Source organism: Triticum dicoccoides, chromosome 4A (genome assembly GCF_002162155.2).
Source record: "Triticum dicoccoides isolate Atlit2015 ecotype Zavitan chromosome 4A, WEW_v2.0, whole genome shotgun sequence".
In the NCBI taxonomy this organism is placed as follows: Eukaryota; Viridiplantae; Streptophyta; class Magnoliopsida; order Poales; family Poaceae; genus Triticum; species Triticum dicoccoides.
In genome coordinates, this window is record NC_041386.1 from 563761415 (window position 1) to 563770085 (window position 8671).

Below are 8671 nucleotides of genomic sequence, written 5' to 3' on the forward strand. Positions count from 1 at the left end.
AGTTTACTTCAGACCTTCAGGTCCATAGTTATTAGCTAGATGGCTTCTTCTCTCTCTTTGAATCTCAATACAAAGTTCTCCTCGATCTTCTTGGAGATCTATTTGATGTAACTCTTTTTGCGGTGTGTTTGTCGAGATCCGATGAATTGTGGCTTTATGATCAAGTCTATCTATGAACAATATTTGATTCTTCTCTGAAATCTTTTATGTATGATTGGTTATCTTTGCAAGTCTCTTCGAATTATCAGTTTGGTTTGGCCTACTAGATTGATCTTTCTTGTAATGGGAGAAGTGCTTAGCTTTGGGTTCAATCTTGCGGTGCTCGATCCCAGTGATAGAAAGGGAAACGACACATATTTTATTGTTGCCATCCAGGATAAAAAAGATGGGGTTTATATCATATTGCTTGAGTTTATCCCTCTACATTATGTTACCTTACCTAATGCGTTACTCTGTTCTTATGAACTTAATACTCTAGATGCATGCTAGATAGCAGTCGATGTGTGGAGTAATAGTAGGAGATGCAGGCAAGAGTCGGTCTACTTGTCACAGACGTGATGCCTATATACATGATCATGCCTAGATATTCTCATAATTATTCGCTTTTCTATCAATTGCTCGGCAGTAATTTGTTCACCCACCGTAATACTTATGCTATCTTGAGAGAAGCCACTAGTGAAACCTATGGCCCCCAGGTCTATTCTCCATCATATTAATCTTCCGTCAACAAGCTATTTCTATTACCTTTTATTTTGCAATCTTTACTTTTAATCTTTATCATAAAAATACCAAAAATATTATTTTATCATCTCTATCAGATCTCACTCTCGTAAGTGACCGTGAAGGGATTGACAACCCCTTTATCGCGTTGGTTGCGAGGTTCTTATTTGTTTGTGTAGGTACGAGGGACTTGCGTGTGGCCTCCTACTGGATTGATACCTTGGTTCTCAAAAACTGAGGGAAATACTTACGCTACTTTGCTGCATCACCCTTTCCTCTTCAAGGGAAAACCAACGCAGTGCTGAAGAGGTAGCAAGAAGGATTTCTGCTGCCGTTGCTGGGGAGATCTACGCACAAGTCAAGACATACCAAGTACCCATCACAAACTCTTATCCCTCGCATTATATTATTTGCCATTTGCCTCTCGTTTTCCTCTCCCCCACTTCACCTTTGCCTTTTCTTTGCCTTCTTCCTGTATGCCTTTTTGTTTGTGTTTCTACGTGCCTTGTATTTGCTTGCATCTTTGCTCGCTAAAAATCTATTGATATGGATCCACTTAAATTGTTCTATTTGGATCATCTTCGGTCCTTATGCGCTCATGCTGAAGCCCCAACTAGCCTAGTTGATGGGAAATCTTTAGATGAGCTTGCTCGTTTTGTGCGTCACCATTTGTCTAAAAAAGGGAAACTCTTATGGGATCAAATAAATAGATTGCTATGTTATGCTTGGAATATTTGTGATCTTACTTGTTGCTCTAAGAACCCTAAAAACACCTCCCCTACCTATGTGAGTTTAATGATAATGAAATCCTATCTTCTTATGCAAAGGGTGTTTATAGTTACTACGATATCGAACAAATTGAAGAATTTGTTGCTTTTAAGGGTGCTTATGAAGTTGCTTCTTTGATTGAAAAGTATGATATTACTCTCTACGAATCTGAAAATTTTGACATACTTAAATATTGCTATGAAAACTATGCTCATAATGTCTATGTCAAAGAATTTATTGAAAGAATGGTCGTTGCTTCGGAAGAAAATAATGATATGCATGAATCTATAGATAATTATGATTCCGATGATTTGATTGAAATATCCCTTGATGAACATGATGCTTTCTATTCTTGTGGCCATGATGCCAATATTTATGAAGATGAATTTGCTATTGCACCCATACTTGATGGTTCCTTCGATGAAAAGCATGATTGCAATGATATTATTATAAATTCTATTAACGTCAATTGTGCTGATAATATGCAAAACCTCAAGCTTGGGGATGCTAGTTTTGCTATGACTACTATTTGTTGCAATGATCATGATTGGGGTGATTCTTCTTATGATCTTGAAAATTTATTTAAGCCCATGATGAATATGAGATTGATAATAGTGTTTTCAATATTATTGAAAGTGGGTTTGGAAGAGTGTCAACTTTAGATCCCACATATTTGTAGAATGTTCAATCTTATGAAGTTTTTGATAAAAGTGGGTTTGGAGAGGTCATGACTTTAGTTAATGTTAATCCCACTATTTTGGAAGAGTGTCAACTTTGCATGCATGTGGATCGTGTTGAAAATATTTTATGTGATAGCTATTTTGTTGAATTTGCTTATGATCCTACATGTAATTATTATGAGAGAGGAAAATATGATTGTAGAAATTTTTGTGTTACTAAATTATCTCTCGCTATGTTGAGATTTCTATTGTTTCTTTCTGCTTCCTTGCATATGCTAGTTTTTGCTTGCTACGATAATTTGTTTGCCTATAAGATGCCTATGCATAGGAAATATTTTAGACTTAGATGTGTTTGTCACGTGTTTCAAGATGCTCTCTTTGTGCTTCAATTCTTGTCTTTCATGTGAGCATCATTGAAATTATCAATGCCTAGCTAGGGGCGTTAAACGATTGCGCTTGTTGGGAGGCAACCCAATTTTATTTTTGTTTCTTACCTTTTGGTTCTGTTTAGTAATAAATAATTCATCTAGCCTCTGTTTATATGTGGTTTTATGCTTTTAATTAGTGTTTGTGCCAAGTAGAACCTTTGGGAAGACTTGGGGAAAGTCTTTGCGATATTGCTGTAAAAAACAGAAACTTTAGCGCTCACGAGATTTGCTGCCATTTTTTACTGGAGAGTGAGATTACGTTGATTATTTTTGCAGATGATTAATAGATAAATTCCTCACGTCCAGCAATTTATTTTAGAATTTTTGGGGTTCCATGAGTATTCTAAACCTACACATTACTATAGACTGTTCTGTTTTTGACAGATTCTGTTTTTCGTGTGTTGTTCGCTTATTTTGATGAATCTATGGCTAGTAATAGAGTTTATGAACCATAGAAAAGTTGGAATACAGTAGGTTTAATACCAATATAAATAAATAATGAGTTCATTACAGTACCTTGAAGTGGTGGTTTGTTTTCTTTTACTAACGGAGCTCACGAGATTTTCTTGTAAGTTTTGTGTTCTGAAGTTTTGAAGTTTTGGGTAAAGATTTGATGGATTGTGGAACAAGGAGAGGCAAGAGCATAAGCTTGGGGATGCCCAAGTCACCCCAAGGTAAAATCCAAGGACAACCTAAAGCCTAAGCTTGGGGATGCCCCGGAAGGCATCCCCTCTTTCGTCTTCGTCCATCGGTAACTTTACTTGGAGCTAGATTTTTATTCACCACATGATATGTATTTTGCTTGGAGCGTCTTGTATGATTTGAGTCTTTGCTTTTTAGTTTACCACAATCATCATTTCTGTACACACCTTTTGGGAGAGACACACATGAATCGGAATTTATTAGAATGCTCTATGCGCTTCACTTATATCTTTTGAGCTAGATAATTTTGCTCTAGTGCTTCGCTTATATCTTTTAGAGCACGGTGGTGGTTTTATTGTATAGAAATTATTGATCTCTCATGCTTCACTTATATGATAGGCATCCAAGATCAGTATAATAAAAACTTTCATAAAAAGTGCATTGAGTACTAGGAGAAGTTTGATACTTGATAATTGTTTTGAGATACAAAGATGGTAATATTAGAGTGTGCTAGTTGAATAGTTGGGAATTTGATAAATACTTGCGTTGAAGTTTGCAAGTCCCATAACATGCACGTATGGTGACCGTTGTGTAACAAATTTGAAACATGAGGTGTTATTTGATTGTCTTACTTATGAGTGGCGGTCGGGGACGAGCGATGGTCTTTTCCTACCAATCTATCCCCCTAGGAGCATGCGCGCAATGCTTGGTTTTTGATGACTTGTAGATTTTTGCAATAAGTATGTGAGTTCTTTATGACTAATGTTGAGTCCATGGATTATACACACTCTCACCTTTCCATCATTGCTAGCCTCTTTGATACCGTGCATTTCCCTTTCTCACCTTGAGAGTTGGTGCAAACTTCGCCGGTGCATCCAAACCCCGTGATATGATACGCTCTGTCACACATAAACCTCCTTATATCTTCCTCAAAACAACCACCATACCTACCTATTATGGCATTTCCATAGCCATTCCGAGATATATTGCCATGCAACTTTCCACCGTTCCATTTATCATGAAACACATCATTATTGTCATATTTTCTTGCATGATCATGTAGTTGACATCGTATTTGTGGCAAAGCCACCATTCATAATTTTTCATACATGTCACTCTTGATTCATTGCCCTTCCCGGTACACCGCCGGAGACATTCATATAGAGTCATACTTTGTTCTAGTATCGAGTTGTAATCATTGAGATGTAAATAAATAGAAGTGTGATGATCATCATTAATAGAGCATTGCCCAAAAAAGGGGCAATGCTACTATCCTTTTTTCCACACTTGTGCTTCAAAGTAGCACCATGATCCTTATGATAGAGAGTCTCTTGTTTTGTCAGTTTCATATACTAGTGGGAATTTTTCATTATAGAACTTGGCTTGTATATTCCAACAATGGGCTTCCTCAAATGCCCTAGGTCTTCGTGAGCAAGCAAGTTGGATGCACACCCACTTAGTTTCTTTTGTTGAGCTTTCATACATTTATAGCTCTAGTCCATCCGTTGCATGGCAATCCCTACTCCTTGCATTGACATCAATTGATGGGCATCTCCCTAGCCCAATTATTAGCCGCGTCGATGTGAGACTTTCTCTTTTTTTGTCTTCTCCACATAACCCCCACCATCATATTCTATTCCACCCATAGTGCTATATCCATGGCTCATGCTCATGTATTGCGTGAAAGTTGAAAAAAGTTTGTGATTACTAAAGTGTGAAACAATTGCTTGGCTTGTCATCGGGTTTGTGCAGGATGAGAGCATTCTTGTGTGACGAAAATGGAGCATGACCAAACTATATGATTTTGTAGGGATGAACATTCTTTTTCCATGTTATTTTGAGAAGACATAATTGCTTAGTTAGTATGCTTGAAGTATTATTATTTTTATGTCCATATTAGACTTTTGTCTTGAATCTTTCGGATCTGAATATTCATGCCACAATAAAGAGAATTACATTGAAAATTATGCTAGGTAGCATTCCACATCAAAAATTCTGTTTTTATCATTTACCTACTCGAGGACGAGCATGAATTAAGCTTAGGGATGCTTGATACGTCTCCAACGTATCTATAATTTTTTTATTGTTCCATGCTATTATATTATCTGTTTTGGATGTTAATGGGCTTTATTTTGCACTTTTATATTATTTTTGGGACTAACCTATTAACCCAAGGCCCAGTGCAAATTGCTGTTTTTTTTGCCTATTTCAGTGTTTCACAGAAAAGGAATATCAAACGGAATCCAAACGAAATGAAACCTTTAGGAACGTGATTTTTGGAACAAACGTGATCCAGAGGACTTGGAGTGGACGTCAAGAAACAAACGAGTCCACGAGGCAGGGGGCGCCTACCCCCTGGGTGCGCCCTGCCCCCTCGTGGCTCAACCGACGTACTTCTTCCTCCTATATATACTCATATACCCTGAAAACATCCAGGAGCGCCACGAAACCCTATTTCCACTGTCGCAACCTTCTGTACCCAAGAGATCCCATCTTGGGGCCTTTCCCGGAGCTCCGCCGGAGGGGGCATCGATCACGAAGGGCCTGTACATCAACTCCATGGCCCCGCCGATGATGTGTGAGTAGTTTACTTCAGACCTCTGGGTCCATAGTTATTAGCTAGATGGCTTCTTATCTCTCTTTGAATCTCAATACAAAGTTCCCCTCGATCTTCTTGGAGATCTATTCGATGTAACTCTTTTTGCAGTGCGTTTGTCAAGATCCGATGAATAGTCGGTTTATGATCAAGTCTATCTATGAACAATATTTGATTTCTTCTCTGAAATCTTTTATGTATGATTGGTTATCTTTGCAAATCTCTTCGAATTATCAGTTTGGTTTGGCCTACTAGATTGATCTTTTTTGCAATGGGAGAAGTGCTTAGCTTTGGCTTCAATCTTGCGGTGCTCGATCCCAGTGACAGAAAGGGAAATGACACGTATTGTATTGTTGCCATTGAGGATAAAAAGATGGGGTTTATATCATATTGCTTGAGTTTATCCCTCTACATCATGTCACCTTACCTAATGTGTTACTCTGTTCTTATGAACTTAATACTCTAGATGCATGCTAGATAGCGGTCGATGTGTGGAGTAATAGTAGTAGATGTGTAATCATTTCAGTCTACTTGTCGCTGACGTGATGCCTATATACATGATCATGCCTAGATATTCTCATAATTATGCACTTTTCTATCAATTGCTCGACAGTAATTTGTTCACCCACCGTAATACTTATGCTATCTTGAGAGAAGCCACTAGTGAAACCTATGGCCCCCGGGTCTATTCTCCATCATATTAATCTTCCGTCAACAAGCTGTTTCTATTACCTTTTATTTTGCAATCTTTACTTTTAATCTTTATCATAAAAATACCAAAAATATTATTTTATCATCTCTATCAGATCTCACTCTCGTAAGTGACCGTGAAGGGATTGACAAACCGTTTATCACGTTGGTTGTGAGGTTCTTATTTGTTTGTGTAGGTACGAGGGACTTGCGTGTGGCCTCCTACTGGATTGATACGTTGGTTCTCAAAAACCGAGGGAAATACTTACGCTACTTTGCTGCATCACCCTTTCCTCTTCAAGGGAAAACCAACGCAGTGCCCAAGAGGTAGCAGGTTATAGAAGAGATAAGGGACAGACGAGAATAGCGGTGTTTTTTTAACTGAGGCTGGGGTGCGGTGCCGCTGGGATATGTGTATTTTTTAATCATAATGTACGGTCAAAACAAAAAAGCAAATTGTGTTGCGGGGCTGTTACATTTTAACTGAGGTGGCCCTCCATGTTAGTAGTGCAGTACTTCGTCCCCGTCTTTCTCTCTCTTCTAAAAACAGTACTTTGTCCCACCTCTCAATAAAAAGTTGTAGTACTTCGGTGTATTCGGGACTTCGGGTACCAGACGCATACAATCGAAGTTACCGAACAAACTTCGGTTTCCCAAGACGGCCAACCGAAGTTCTAACTGAAGTATTCGGTTTCGGTGAATTTGGTTTCGGTACCGGTTTATTTGGTATGGCTTTCGGTACTCAGTTTTTTATGCCCACCCCTACAAACTAGCCTAGACCAGATCTCGACCACTAAAGGGAGAAAGTCCGAATTATTCAACCAGACATTATCAAACTTAAAGCAACTATTTCTCGGTGCCCTAGATGGTGCCACCCCCCATCCAATAGAAGTGGATTATGATCAGAAATCTCCTTGACCATTTTATGAACAGAAACAAGAGGATATAAATCCTCCCAATCAGATGACATCAGCACCCTATTAAAATTTTCCAGGGTAGGATTCTCATGTTTGTTAGACCAAATGTAACAACCTCCTGACATACTGATCTCTCTCAGCTCTAATAGGTGAATGGCAGAGTTGAACACGTTAGAGAAATGGGACATGGTTTTTTGTTGTTTTTCTCCCCGCTATAACACAAAATATTGAAATCCCCTGCCACTAAATAAGAATGTGAGTATTATGGCACATAGTGGACATTTCTGCCATAAATTCAGGTTTCTGCTCATCATGAGTAGCACCATATGCAACCATCAAGGCCCACTTACTCTTTTTGCTTCTGTCAAAAAGGTCAATTTGTAAAATAAATTTCCCATGCTTCACCCCTAGGATATCAAACTTATCTTTATTCACACCACAAAGGATGCCTCTAGGTTTTCCCCTAGAAGGGTTCCACTCCCAATGAAACTTTTGATATGGATCCAGCTTCCTAAAAAAGGAAGGAATGTAGTTGCTTTTCATAGTTTCTTGCAAACCAAGAAAGTCCAACCCATTGGCATTAATCATGTCAGTGAGACAGGTAGACATGCCTTTCTTACCTGCCCCCTACAGTTCCAAAATATACCTATCATTTATATCGCTCCGGTTTATCTCTCACCCTGGTAGGTCTGCCAGGATTCATAGCATCCCTACCATCCTCCCTTTTCTTTTGACTTCTAGTCATAGGCCTAACAGAGTTGTTAGGGGATGAAATGACCACTGTTCTTCTTCGCTGGTTTTTCCTCTTTTTTGCCTTGACTGGACAAGAGTAAAAGGTTCCTCTTATTCTTTATAATCCTCATCCCAGGTCAAAGATAATGGAATGTTATTACCCAAACCATCATTAATAGTTATATTACGGGATTCTTTGTCATTTTTTTGTCAATAAGTAAATTTCTAGATGTCTCTAGTTCACGAATGCCATCAATAGTGGCAAAATTATCATTAGGGATTTGTACTCCCATAAGGGATGCGCGCAACACAATATCAGTATTAGACAGGACCGAAAACTTATTATTAGTGTTGAGAATTTTTTTACCTTCAGCATCATGTTTTTCAGTCTGTTGGCAGCCCTGTCTTCCACCCTCTCCAGCTGCTGGAATTATCTGCGTGTAGCCATGTCCCCAGGCACCACAGAATCGTGCATGGGTGATCCAGAAGGTGACTCAA